The sequence below is a fragment of the Sminthopsis crassicaudata genome, chromosome 1 (genome assembly GCF_048593235.1).
Source record: "Sminthopsis crassicaudata isolate SCR6 chromosome 1, ASM4859323v1, whole genome shotgun sequence".
NCBI classification, from domain to species: Eukaryota; Metazoa; Chordata; class Mammalia; order Dasyuromorphia; family Dasyuridae; genus Sminthopsis; species Sminthopsis crassicaudata.
The window spans coordinates 464,782,378-464,797,908 of NC_133617.1; the positions used below are offsets into that span (position 1 = coordinate 464,782,378).

The following is a 15,531-nucleotide window of genomic DNA, read 5'->3' on the forward strand; positions in this document are numbered from 1 at the left end:
TCTTATAAAAATGATTGTTGAAAACTATCTTTATATATAATTAGGAAAAAAATAAAATACTAAGTGAAAAAAAAAAGTTTAAGATCTCACTTGTGACACATACTATGTAACTTTGGACAAGTTTTTTAACCTTTCCGTCCTCCAGATAACTCTAAAATTATAAGTTTCAGTGAAAGTACCAACCTGCATAGGTGGAGTTTGCTTACCTGAAATTTCCCTATGCCAATGAAATTGCAAGATCAATCCCTACTTCCTATTTTTATCACATTGTGAATCTTCCTTATTTATGTGAACCCCCCACACTGATTTACTTGAGCAACGTGATTTCAAAGCTAACTGAGAAGAGTCACCTCCATTCCCACTGTTCTACTGTTGCTTCTCACTGAAACAGGGTGGATGAGAATGTTCCATAAGAGAAGAATAAAAGGACTCCTAGTGTAACAAGGGTGGACCCTGTTGAGATAAGATTACATAAATGTGAAGTGTACCCAGTCAGGAATTTTGTTAAGACTATCTCTAGCAGCATTCCACAGCATAGGAGTGGTACTGGATGGTAGAGAGCTGTCAAGATTGAGGTTTAGCAACAGATGAGCAATGAAAGAACATGAGACAAAAGGTTTAAAGGTAGAATAGACTTTGTACTTGCAATTTTTGAGGCAGAGAAGGAAGAAAATAAGACTAGAGCACTTATGATGGACTCAAAGAACAAGAAAAGGTAGAGGCCTGCAGGTGCCAATGAAGACATATTTTAGATTTTAGGGGTTTAGTGGAGATTTAGTCTTAGAGGAATAAAGTTTAGAGAGGCTTAGAGACAAAGATGGAATGTTATGATCAGGGAAAAATTTTAGAGTCTAAGATAAAGGAGAAAGCATAGTTTTAGATGATTTTAAGAGTAATAAAAGTAATAATAACCAACATTTATATGGCACCTTTAAATTTGCAAAGCTTACAAGCCTTATCTCATCTGTTTTGATTCTCATTAGCAAAGCATGTGACAATTCTTGAAAGGGGATAATAATAGGATGTACCTCCTAGGGTCATTGTGATGATCAAATAAGATAACATTTGTTAAGAACTGAGTACAGTGTCTGGCACGTAATAAGTGAATTATTAATATTGTTTTCCTCCTCAAGTACTTTAAGAGTTGTCAGATAAAGAGGGATTAGATTTGTTCTGCCTATCCTGAGATGGCAGAATTAAAGATAATAAGCAGAACTTGCAAAGAGGCAACTCTAGGCTAAATGCAAGGAAAAAACTTTCTAATAATTAGAAGCATTCAAAAATATAATGGGCTATTTGGGAAATAATGTGTGCCTCCTCAATGGAGAATCTTCAAGCAAAGGGTAATCATCACTTGATTGAGTCCATTGGAGAGCAGATTCTTGCTCAAGGAGAGATTAGACTAGAGGCTTCTGAGGTCCATTCCAACTCATATATTCTGTGATTGTCACCTATGATGGACTTGGCTTTTCTCATCAATGTGGTGATTCAAGACAATGGCAATAGACTTGGGATGGAAAATGCTATCCACATCCAGAGAGAGAAGTATGGAGACTGAATGTGGATTGAAGCATAGTATTTTTGTGTGTGTTTGTTTGCTTTTTTCTTTCTCATGGTTTTCCCCCTTTTGGTGTGACTTTTCTTGCAGGACATGACAAATTTGGAAATATATTTTAAAATATTGCATATATTTAACCTATATCAGATTGTTTGTTTTATTGGAGAGGGGTAAGGTAAGGGAGGGAAGGAGAAAAATTTTGAACTTGAAGTTTTGAACTGATCCACCCTTCTGGAGAGCAATATAGAACTATGCCCAAGAGCTCTCAAACTGTGCATATTCTTTGATCTGTTCCCAAAGAAATCATAAAAAAGGGAAAAGGATCCACATGTAGCAAAAATGTTTTGCAGTGGCAAGGAACTAGAAACTGAGTTGATACCCATCAGCTGAAGAAAGGCTGAATAAGTTATGGTATATGAATAGTATGTAATATAATTGTTCTATAAGAAGCAATCAGCAAGATTGTATCATTATCATCCTCTCACATGAAGAGATCCATTCTACAGGTCTGAGTAAGATCTCCAGCAGCCACTGGCAGGTGGCTCCCCTATCACAACAGATAGACACAATTAAAAGCACACACCAGAGAGATCAGAAGACTGAGGTCAAAGTCAATTCTGATTACAAATCTGCTTGACCAGTCACCTGCGCCCCGCTTGGAAGGGAGAAACTGTGCTCTCTGATTTTCCTGCATTGCATCTATGGGAATCCTAGGAGAAAGCAGTATAGGCAATAATCCAGTATGGAGTTGTTTTGCATGAAGAAAAATCTCTGGATAAATATCCTTAGCAACTTCCCACAGAGCTGTGGGATATAGGGAAGAAGAAACTGACTCTAATGGGTCTTGACTTACATATTACTACTTATGGGTAGATCACATGGGCTTAGGATACAGCCGGTCCATGGATAATATTCATTTTTATTTATTTATAAAATTTTTACTTAAAAGTTCTATAATGATATATCTGCATGAACTTCAATAGGAGCATGGTAGGAATAGGGAAAAGGGGAAGAATTTCTTTAAATAGGGAACTGAGTCATAGATAATCCACACCAAAACCTAGATTAAAAAGAGAAACAAGGCACCACCCTTGTGCCAGGGTCTCACCTCTCTAGCTTACTCCCATCCCATCTTTAACTATGTCTGTCTAATAACTTCTTTTAAAAAAAAATTTTATTGATATATTTTATTTTTACATTATTAACATTTATATATGTTTGGAAGACACTTTGGAAGAAGTGTCTCATTAAAAAACAAAATAATTTAAATAGAACTAATAATAATAACCTTATCTAAAAGTACATATAAATTCCAACCTCCCCCATGTCTATTTTTTAAAGTAACTGAAAACTATTTTCTTTCCTTCTCACTTCCCACTCTATTAGAAAAGAAAACAAAAAACAAATTTCTTGTAAAAAATATGCATGCATACTCAAGCAAAACAATTTCCCTTCATGGCTATATACAAAAATACATATGTCCACTTTGCAACTTAAATCCATATGCTCTTAGTAATGGTTGAAATGTGTTTCCATCAGTTCTCTGGAATCAAGAATGATCATTTATTGATAATGCTTCTTCCAGCTTTCAAAGTTGTTTGTTTTTACACTGCTATCATTATTATAATATTGTTCTTCTGGTTCTGCTAATTTCATTCTTTATTATTTTTTAAGAGTGCTCAAAATTGTTCATTTTATAATATTGTATTATACTATAAATTGTTCTATTTCTGCTCATTTTGCTAGTAAATCGATTCAAATAAGATTTTTCCATGATTTTTTTTAACAGAAAGTTTCAAAGTAGTTTATTTTCACTTCTACATCAAAGCCAGGTATAGCAGTTGTAAAGGGGGAATTCAGTTTAGTTTAATTCACACAAATACTAACATTTATTCCTATGTTCGAAGTCCAAAAATGAAAATTTGCAATTAAGCACTAATAAAGCCACATGTTTAGATAATGTTTATCTTTAAAAGTATTACTAAAGAAAAGAAAATATGATACTGAACCTAAATTCTCAGCTATTAACACATGTTCTTAACTCTAGGAAGTCACAAACCTAATTTTATTTTTAATTCTAAAAATTATAAAATTTAATTTAAAAAATTATAAAATCTATAATTGAACTTTCTACTCTTTCTTTTGCCTCATTTTAAAGTTGGTCTTATATAATGGCTTTAGAATTCTTTATAATGGCTTCAGAATTCTTCTGAAACTCTTCAAATCATAATCCACTGTCTCATCCAGAGGTTTTATCAGATCAGTTTTTTGTTTGTTTTGTTTTGTTTGCTGAGGCAATTGGGGTTAAGTGACTTGCCCAGGATCACACAGCTAGGAAAATTTAAGTGTCTGAGACCAGATTTAAACTCAGGTCCTCCTGATTTTAGAGCTGGTGTATCAGATCAGTTTTAATTGGACTGAGTGTTACCTTCAGATTTAATGTCTTCACTGGTTCCATTGACTTCATGAGCATCACTTTCCTTCCATTCAGTATTTAGGTCATTACTTTTTTTCTTCACTACTGGATTTGACACTACCTTTTTTTTTTTTTTTTTTTAAATCATCAGATTTTAAAAATACTCTATCCTGACTTTTGCTTCTATATTATATGATTTTTAATCTTGATTTTTTGATCTTTGGTCTCAACTCCAAGATCTATGTTTTCTTTCTGATCTCTCATGGCTTTTGCTTCTGTCGCTCTTTACTCCTGCTCCACCTTCATTCATCTTTTATGATTCTGGTACCTACTGCATCTTCTGTAAGATTTGACTTGAATGCCTATTTCATGAATGTCTCCTCTTTGCCTTTTTCTGTCATGAACCTTCTCTTTTCCCTTTTCTTCCTCTTCTCTTCTTCTCTTTCCTTTCTTGTTCTCTTTCCCTCTCTCTTCTCATTCTTGCTTTTCTTTCTTTTTTTTTTTAAATGAACATCATATTCAGGTTCTTCACTTGTTTTCTTTAACTTTTCTTTTAATTCTTCTACAATGACTTTAATTTTTGGCATAGCCTATGTGTTGTTTTCCCTCTGAGTGATCATCTACTTGGGACTGAACATCTCCCACTATTAAAAAGGCTCCCACACCCTTCACAAACTTTCGTTTGTTTTTCTTGTGCTGCAAAAGTCTCAATGGTCTTTTAATGAGATTCTACTTTTAATTTCACTGAAGCCTTGAGATTTGGGGTAATGGAGGTGGGCACCTCAGGGATGTGTTTGACAATGAAGTCTTTGAGCAGAGCTGGAATACTGGCAAACATCAGTAAGGGTCATGGAAAATGTCAATGATATTGTGGATCTAAGTAATTCTCTTTGTTTTTTTTTAACTGTTAAATAATTTTCATCATTCCCTGGGCTTCTTCAGCTTTTCCTTCAGAACCCTATTCTTTAATCTGTTGCAGAAGTTCATCGATTTTGTCAGTTAGAACTTGAATCTTCTCTTCATTTTTGCCAGTCAGTCTAGATACTCCAGATGACTGCTATCTCTGAGATAGAGCCAAACAAGCAAGGGCTTGTCAAATTCTATGCTTTACTTCTGCAAGCTCTGTAAATATCACAAGAAATATGTCATAAACAACTTTCATAAAATGACAACTCTTCTCATACTGTTTCCATAGGTTTTCATCATGAATCTTTTCACATGGATCTGTGAACAATTCAGCAGGACAAAATCCACAGAGGTACTATTTACAAATGCTCTCATGATTCTACCACCTGTTGTTGCACCCAAGCCATCTCTTGTTCCCCCAGGGCTCTCAGGCAACAGGGACTGCAGCAGCAGCTGAAGAGGAGTCAAAATGGCGGAAACAGCACAAACAGCTTCCCCTCCATTTCTTCTTAAAATTGACTATTTCTTATTTTTTATAATATAATAGTATCTGGCTCCCATCCCACAGCTTAGGTTCAATCATTTCTGTAAAAACAGTAACTAGAAAACATAAGAATAGGTAGACTTTTCCTTACAATGATAGCTAGTATATATCTAAAATCAACACTTGCTATTACTTGCAATAGAGAGAAATTAGAATTCTTTCCAATAAATTCAGGGGCAAAACAAGAATATCCACTGTTAAAAATAAAAATAAATTTTAAAAAAATTAAACCATATTTATTTAGTTGTAAAAATAAAAATCTGTCCCCCCCCAAAAAAAAAGAATATCCACTGTCACTACAATTTATTTGACACAATCAGAGAAATGGTGGCTATTGCAACAAGACCAAAAAAAAAAAAAAAATTGAGAGAATTTGTACTTGGATGAGGAAATGGAAAGAGGAAATAAGGAAGAGATGAAACTATCCTTTTCACAAACAACATAATGATGGTCTTAAAGAACCCTAAAGAGTTAAAATGAATTTAAACAGTTAACTTATTAATTGTTTAATAACTTGGAAGTTATAAAATATATCCATCCAAATCATCACTATATTTAAGTAATAACAATATTACCACAGAATGAAGACCTATAGAAATTCCACTTAAAATGACTGTATAATGCACAAAATATTTGGGAGTCTACCTTCTAAAATATATGCACCCGAACTATATAAATAAAAATACAAACAAATGTTTATAGGAATACAGATCTAAATAACTGGGGAAAAAATTGCTCTCATAGATAGGACAAGCAATATAAAAGATAATACAACCTTAATTTAGGTATTCAAAGACAAATTCAAAAATGATTTTATAGAATTTTTTAAAAAATAAAATTCATTTAGAACAGAAAAAAGGTTTAAAATTTTAAAAGAAATAATGAAAAATAAATGTAAATAAAGGGGGCTTACTCATATCAGATTTCAAAACAGCAGTACTGCTACAAAGCAATAATAGGTAAAACAATTTGGTACTGGTTTAAAAAGAGATCAGCAGGACAGATTAGGTACACAATATACAAGCTAGTTCTTTTCCTAAAAGTCTAGTGAGCTGTTATTAAGACTTGATTAGCTTCCAAATCACTACTGATCAGAGAAATGCAAATTAAGACAACTCTGAGATACCACTACACACCTGTCAGATTGGCTAAGAGGACAGGAACAAATGATGATGAATGTTGGAGGGGATGTGGGGAAACTGGGACACTAATACATTGCTGGTGGAGTTGTGAAAGAATCCAGCCATTCTGGAGAGCAATTTGGAACTATACCCAAAAAGTTATCAAACTGTGCATACCCTTTGACCCAGCATTGCTGCTATTGGGCTTATATCCCAAAGAAATACTGAGAAGGGGAAAGGGACCTGTGTGTGCCAAAATGTTTGTGGCAGTTCTTTTTGTTGAAGCTAGAAATTGGAAGTTGAATGGATGTCCATCAATTGGAGAATGGTTGTGTAAATTATGGTATATGAAGGTTATGGAATATTATTGCTCTGTAAGAAATGACCAGCAGGAGGAATACAGAGAGGCTTGGAGAGACTTACATCAACTGATGCTGAGTGAAATGAACAGAACCAGAAGATCTCTGTACACTTCAATGCTGTATGAGGATGTATTCTGATGGAAGTGGATATCTTCAACATAGAGAAGATCTAATCCAATTCCAATAGATCAATGATGGACAGAAACAACTACACCCAGAGAAGGAACACTGGGAAGTAAATGTAAATTGTTAGCACTACTGTCTATCTACCCAGGTTACTTATACTTATTCGGAAGCTAATACTTAATGTGCAACAAGAAAATGGTATTTACACACATATATTGTATCTAGGTTATATTGTAACACATGTAAAATGTATGGGATTACCTGTCATTCGGGGGGAGGGAGTGGAGAGAGGGAGGGATAATTTGGAAAAATGAATACAAGAGATAATATTATAAAAAAAATTCTAAATTAAAAAAAAAATGAACTGCAAAATACTTTCAACCATATTAAAATGTTCTAAATAATAAGAGAACCATAAATCAAAACAAATCTAAAGTTTCATCTTATGTCCTATAAATAAACTGTTTTTTAAAAATAAAATTTAAAAAAAAAGACTTGATTAGCTCAGAAGGCTAAAGTCCAAGACAAATCTGAATGGATAGTTTCTTGGTGGTCTTGATTCAGTTAGTGGCAATGCAGAGAGTTGAGGTGTGAGAATCTCCTTTTGGTTGGTGCAGGTTCAACATGATGGAATTCATGAATTTGAAATGGTAGTGGCAAAAAAGGAAATTTTATTGTTGGCACTGCAGAAGTCAGCTTAGCTAGAAAGAATGACTTTCTCAGTGGCAAGGTCCTGGCAGAGAAATAAAGAGGGGTTATCACTGAGAAGAGAATGTCTTCACAGTGGGCAGGATCTTCACAGCGGGCAGCTATGCCTCTGCAAGTTATGAGTTTAAAATTGCCTTTTTTATAAGAGATGAATTGAATGAAATTCCTTCAATGTTGTCACTGCCCCCAGGCCTAGATTTCCAATTGAATAAGACCACTTAAATTTGAGCTAAGTAGGAGTGGTCCTAGACTAATTTTCAACTCAATAGAGGGTACAGCTACTCAAAAGAGTGTGTAGTTAGTGTCACCAAGTTAACAGAATGAAACTAATTATCTTGATTCCCTGAGGTGGGTCTCTCCCAGAGGAAAGTTTCTCAAGAGTTCACCCCATCTCTTCCTCCTCAAAGTCAGAGAGGACATTTTCAGGGTCCCCACCCCCTCTCTCCCCTTCAGTCTTCAGACTTTTTGGTCTTTCTGGTCACTTAAAGACATAAAAAGACTCATCCACCTAGAATAAGAGCTCTTTAGACATGGCAGATGTCCCAAGTCCATTATTAGTTATCATAATCTGCCCAAATTATGTGGAGGAAAGGAGATGACCACATCTACTAGATCCTTGCTGAAAAGATCCTTTTTTATACTATGATTAAATACATCTCCTTTTACTAACTATTAGAGTAATCCATGAGTCTCTCATTTTAATCCAAAATTACTAAGGGTCTAGTGAGTCAAGCTCAAGCCCACAACCTTCAAGAAAGTGGAACCAAGGTTCAAATGGGAGCTATTTCCTGGAAACTTTGCTAAGTACTTTTCTTTCCTTATTAGTCAATGAATACTCATTAAGCATCCACTGTGCAAAGTGCTTAGGACACAAAAAGATGCAAGATAGTCCCTGTCTTCAAAGAGCTCACATTCTAATGAAGAAGACAAGCAAACTATGTACAAACAAGTATTAAGTTCTGGATGAAGCAAAACAAAAATATTAAAAAACACCAAATAACTGACAAAGGAAAAGTTGGGACAAGATAATGACAAAGGAAAAGTTGGAGAAGGTTCCCTACAAAAGATGGTATTTCAGTGAGAACTTAAAGGAAACTGAGGAAGCCAGACAGAAATGAAGAGTAATTCCAGGCATAAAGGATAGCCGGAGAACATGTCTAGAATTGAGTGATGGACTATTTTGTTTGTGGAATAGAAAGGAGGCCAGTGTCGTTCCATGGCAGAGTATTTGTTGGAGAATAAGGTGTTAGACAACTGAGGGAGATGGGTTATAAATGGCTATAAATGCAAAATAGAATGCCTGGAGGCAAAAGAGTGTCACTGTAGTTTATTGAGTAGGGAGGGTAAAATGGTTGAATGATCACCTTAATTTTAGGAAAATCACCTTTGTGGCTTAATGGTAGATGGATTAGAATGGGAAGAGACTTATGGCAGGAAGGCTATTGCAATATCAATTATAAGTTGATGAAGGCCCGTACCAGAATGATAGAAGGTCAGAAATCATATTTGTATTGCAGGATAAGAGTGAGGTGTTTATTAGTTTTTTTTATACAGATGAGGAATCTGAGTCTCAGCAATATGAAGGGACCTGGGCATGTTCACTTGGCTAGAGGTGAAATTGGAACTCAAAACCATTTTGTATCATGGAATGATTGATGAAGAGTTGATTTAAAGCCAGGAAAAACTGAAGTCAAGTCCTGCTCCTGACACAATCTGATGTGTGACCCTAGTCAAGTAACTTCAATTTTCAATGTTCCAGGCAATTCTCTAAGATTATAAATTGCAGGGAAAGCACTGATTTGTATTGGTAAAGGGAGTTTCCTCACCGGGGAACTACCTAAATCAAGTAAATTATGGGTCCAATCTTTATCCCTTATTGCTATTTATTTCCACTACACACTCAACTATCTGTCTGCTAGTTCTACTAGGTTTTCTTCAAGTAGATTGTAAATTGTGTCAAGGATAGGAGGACCATATGAATATTTTGTTAAATTGTCCTTCATGGTCAGCCAATAAACATTTATTAAGCATCTATTATGTGCCATGTACTATGCTAAGCTGTGGGGATATTATAGAGAAAAGTAAAAAATAGTTTTTGTTCTTGAGGATCTCACAGAGATCTAAAAGGAGAGACCACATGCAAATAATCACATACAACAAGCTACATATAGGATAAATAGGATAAATAGGAAATAAGCAACAGAAGGAATGTGTTGCTTACTAAAAAAAAAAAAAAAAAAAAAAAAAAGGTAGAATTTTAGCTGGGACATGAAGCCAGGAAAGCCAAGAAGCAGAGTTGAATTGAGAGAGTATAACACTCTAACCTAAGCCTTCATCTTCTTAAACTAAGATTCCTAATCATTAAATAATTTGTTTGTGGGACTTTTGAAAAGCACATGAGTAGAAAATTCCACATTTCTTTTTTTTTTTTTCAAGTACCAAACATATTGCTTTCTATTTATACATTCTTCAGTTGATTGTTAACCCAGGTGGGGCAATTTTATTACTAAAAATAAGACAACAAATAAATAAAATTCACCAACCCTTCAAGAAAAGCAGCAAAAACTGATTGGAATTGCTCTTAATATTTGTTCCAGTGTGGAGTATGTCATGCTGGGCTGCTCCAGTAGAGGTCATTGCCACTAGGGAAATGCTCCTGGAGATTAGTTCAAGGTGAAGCAGGAAGTCCAGTAGGCTGTCTGAGCTTTGCAAACAACTAAAGATAAAAGTACATTACATTATGAGCTAGAATTTCCCATTCTTGACTCATTGTGATCATTGGCAAGGATTTTAGTAGTACTCATATTTACACTAATGATTCTGCTTCTTTTAACTCCTCCACTTTTCACCCCTACCCTTTATCACAGTAGCAGCTTGCCTGAGGGTAAAGAGCACTGGCTCTAAAGTTAGAAGAACAAACTTTCAATTCCAGCTCTACTACCAGTGCAGTTTGGAAGAAAGTGATTTAATCTCTCTGGATCTTAATCGCCAACTTTATAAAATGAAGGCATTAGACTAGAACAGGAATAACCAATATGCCACATGTACACTCCCAGAGAATAACAAAAATAGCATTTATATTGTACTTTAATGTTTCCAGAAACTTTACAAATATTATCTCATTTGATCCTTATAACAATCTTGGAAAGTAAATGTTTTTATTATCCCTATTTTCCTGATAAGGAAACTGAGATCAGCTGACTTGCCCAGGGATTTTGTGGGATTTATTTCCAATCAATAAAGCTATAACAACATCCTTTTTGGAGAGGCATATCTCACTCTTAATTTTCTTTATGAAAAATTAATTTTGTTTCTTACATGCAAACATATAGGAAACTCTAGAGTTGATTGTTTTCACATTGAAGCAGTTTATTGAAAAATCTATTGAAAACCAAGGGCAATAGGATCAAGGAAAAGACTGGGAATCCTTAGGTTTTTGAGGCCCCTTTTCGCACTAAATTCTGTGAAAAAGGAAAACAAGTAGATCAATAAGAGATGATCAGAGTTTACAAAACCACATTGAGCACTCTGCCCTCTTTAACATCACAATATCCCTATCTGATAGTTCAAAGTATATGGCAGAAACCCCATGTGATGGCAAAGGCTATGAAATGATTCATCCATGTGGTGAAGCCAGCCGGATTTCTTTTCTTTTCGCAATGGAATTTTTCCACTAGGTTCTTGCTGTTCATCCAGGAGAATATTAGGAGTCTCCCTCTCTGTTTGTTTTTCCTGTTGTCACTCACAGATTCTATAAATATTTGTTGAATGAATGCTGAATGAATGACTGGGTAAGGTCACCCCTGTAGGGTTACCAGCTGCAGCCACTGCCCCCTTGGAGCCCAAATATCTCTGCTGAGCAGCTGACTGTCATTTGTCCTTCTTCTGAGTGCCCTTGCAAACAAGGGAAGGTTAAGGGTCTTGGTGCTTCCTCCTCTCAGTGGCGGTGATAGGGAGCCAACAAATTGCAACAAAATCCAAAACATTATTACTTTGAGCACCAAGCTCACTTAGTTGCTATTAAAGCACCTCAGAGAACAATTACTCCAACTCTCCTTCATTTTGCAGATAAGGATACTGCGACGCGGCAGAGATTCAGTTCCTAAGGTTGCACAGGTATGTACACAGGTGAGATGTTCTCATCCCAATCCAAACCCCACCCCAATATTTCTCTACCAAACGCGCAAAAAAAAAAAAGTCAGTCTCACTCATGTGTAGAGTCTGAGTATACAGCCCAAGAAGATTATATTCCTTTGCCTCTTAATATAGATTAAGAGAAGATTCAACCACTAAGTTAGTCAGCTGTCCTTTTGTTAGCCATAACTACAAATTTCTGCCACCCCTTATATCAAATGATAAATCATTCATTGTTCATTTCTTTAAAACTGTCACTTGAGAAGGAAATGCCATTTATATCACTTTGTCCCCTAAGGGCCAGTACCTTGTATAGGGAAGTGTTTCCCTCACAGCTTTCTAAAAGTCAAGATGGTCATGAGTCACCCCAATGGACAAGGTCCACGTATAATATAATCAAACAGCATTATCACATGACTTTTCCTCATAGTTTTAGAGAAAGACAAGGTCACATTAGAATTAGCAGCCAATTCTTTTTAGTGGAATAAGAATAGGCTCTGTACCTATGATTCATTCATATTGAAGACTTCCAGACAAGCAACTACTTCTTCTCTGCAACTTATATCCTTAAATGCAGTCCAATATTTTGTCATGGGATATGAATCAGATTAAAATAGAATAGTTAACAAAATAAATAAAAATACAATAAAACATAGATAATATTAATATATGTTTTTTTTAGTCATTATGTATCTGTAGGGTGCCTTATGTATAGTTAACTCCTATTTCTATTTGAGTTTGATACTCCTGGCTTAGTTAAGTGATTTGCCCAAGGTCACACAGCCTGAATGTGTCCAGAGATACACTGTGAACCCAGATCTTCTGGTTGCAAGGATGCCTCTTTATCCATTATACCAGTGGTGTCAAACTCAAATAGACACAAGAATGCTAACTCATATAAACAGATCTTTGTGTGCATATGTTGACTTCGAAAACCACATATTAACATTATCCATGCTTTATTATATTTTTATTCATATTTTAAACTATTTCCAAATTACATTTTAATCCAATTTAGGGTATAAAATGAGTGTTGCTGGCAGCAGGTTAGGTACTTCTGCCCAACATCATACTGCCTCTCCTTAAAAGAACCTCTGTTATATCATTTGTAAATAATGATAATCCACGATCTTCTTTCTGCCTTCTACCCCTCAGTGCAAAGGGGTACAGGATAAGGTTGTCATTCCTTCCTTGTGTTAATAAATTGGTTTTGCTGTCTTGGGCTTGGCAAGAATGTTCTCTCCTCACTCCTATGGTTTAAAGAGCTACTGTACTGCTGGCAAATCAAAAGGGGATAAGGAGAAAGAAAGCAGGAGAATTAACATAGAACAAGATAAGAGTGGTCCTTATTCCACAGCAGTTTCTTTGAGGTAGCAAAGTTTATTCAGTAAGACCTGCCAGACACTAGGACGGATTGTCTATTATAATTGTCAATAATTATACAAACCATCACCATCATCTACAGCTCTTACTAGTACTACTAGATGACCTTTCTATATTTTTAATTTGAGCCTCAAAATACCCCCTATGAAGCAAGTAGTACCAGAGTATATATACGACACCTGGGCAAATCATTTAATCCTGTTTCCCTCATTTTCCTCACCTGTAAAATGAATTGGAGAAGGAAATGACAAACAACTCTGGTATCTTTGCTAAGAAAACCCCAAAAGGGACTGTGAAGAATTGGAAATGAGCAAAATGACTTAACAACAAACTTCTGAGTCTTAGTCATAAGATTAAAATTCTGGTGCCATTTAGCCTTATCCCTTTATTTTACACTTAAAGAAATTGAGACCCAGAGAGGTTGTCACTTGTCTAAAATTAGGCAGGTAATAAATTTCACAGAGATTTCAATTATTGTTCTCTAACTCCAGAGCCTGGCATCTTTCTAAGTTTTTGCTGTCTTCTTATTTCTTAGTCAGTTGGTGGTCAATTATCTTCTTCTCCTTTTACAGATGTGCACTTTCACTCTTTCTCTATACCCATCTCTTTATCTCTTTCTTTCTGTATCTCTCCCTTTTCTCTCCACTTCTCTTTTTCTCTCTCTCTCTCTCTCTTTCTCTCTCTTTCTCTCTCTTTCTTTCTCTCTCTTTCTCTCTCTATTTCTCTCTCTTTCTCTCTCTATTTCTCTCTCTTTCTCTCTCTTTCTCTCTCTTTCTTTCTCTCTCTTTCTCTCTCTATTTCTCTCTCTTTCTCTCTCTATTTCTCTCTCTCTTTCTCTCTCTCTCTTTCTCTCTTTCTCTCTCTATTTCTCTCTTTCTCTCTCTCTTTCTCTCTCTCTCTTTTTCTCTCTCTCTTTCTCTGTCTGTCTCTGTCTATGTCTCTCTTTCCTTCTGTTTCTGTTTCTTTGTCTCTTTCTGTTTGTATGTCTGTCTGCCTATCTTTCTATGTGTCTCTGTCTCTTTCTCCGTGTGTGTCTCTCCTCCTCTGGTGTATCTCTTAAAAATACTCCCTTGGGATTTATCATATGTTCCTTATGCCTTCCTACTCATTCAACAAAAGAAAAACCATTAAAATTCAGTTTATTCATAAGCATAATAATACAAAAAATAGAAAAATAGAGATAGAAATTCTGAGCCAGAGGACTATATAGTTTCACACTTGTATTTTACAGATGAGGAAATTGAGAACTTTGTACTTGAATTGGTTTATCTAGGGCCCTACGCAGATATAGATCAGACCCAGTATTTGAAACCAGCTCTCCTGATTCCAAGGCTAGTACTTTTTCTGTTATATTGCATTGCTTCTGCTGTCAATAAGAGAAAATAAGTATTTTAAATAGCAGGGAGAGAAATCCATATAATTATAACAAAAGATCAGAGACTTTTCTAGAATTCTCCTGGGAAAGTTATATGCATTCTGTTACATTTTCCCAACTAATTTCTGTAATCATTACAATGTAAAAGCTGGCTTACAATTTCAGAAATTGGACAAAAACTAATGGTTAGTCATTTATTCATTTCCTTAAGAGAGTTAATAATTGACCTGCATCAATGTTTGCCTTCCAAAAATCCATGGTAATTTAGTTTATTTTGGTTGAATTATGAAGTACTCCTTTCTTCCACCAAATCCATAAGGTATAGAATGGAACATGAATGATCATAGCTTTGTACTATCACCCCTTCCTCTACCCAGTCTCATCTCTCACTTACCCCTGCTCTGTTTACTTCCCCTATGCTTAAAAGCTTATTTAAGTCTGTGCCAGCAAGAGATGGAAGTGAAAAGTGCAATGGACCCCAGTTGAATCTTCATGAAGGAAAAGGGGTCAGGATGAAGGACAGAAGTATAAAAGAGTACCTTTTGGTAACTATGTGAGGGTAAGAAACTAGGCTGACTGTTCAATCCACTAACCTGGAACCAAAGTTTGACTGTACAGAAGTATGGTAGTTTGAGCAGGCCAGGCAGAAGGGAATATGACAATCAAAGAGCTATAAAATTCCCTTGGCCCTTGATTTTTTTCCTCCAGATAAAATCTGTGGCCATGCCAAAAAAGCTTATCCCAAAATATCTTTCTTGCTATTTAAGAGAAACAATTTCCTTTGTGCAGGGCAAAGTAATAAAGATAAATTACTTCCTTTTGTGGATTACTCACCAAAGAAGAAACTCTGATACTGAATTGATGGCAAAAGTGAGTCAGAGGAGCATAGAGGTGGGCA

General features: G+C 35.4%; 1 pseudogene; it reads right to left on the reverse strand.

The window, feature by feature from the left end:
- Positions 1-3,966: 3,966 nt before the first annotated feature.
- LOC141550483 (luc7-like protein 3) overlaps positions 3,967-15,531 on the reverse strand; it is a 133,677-nt pseudogene continuing 122,112 nt past the window's right edge.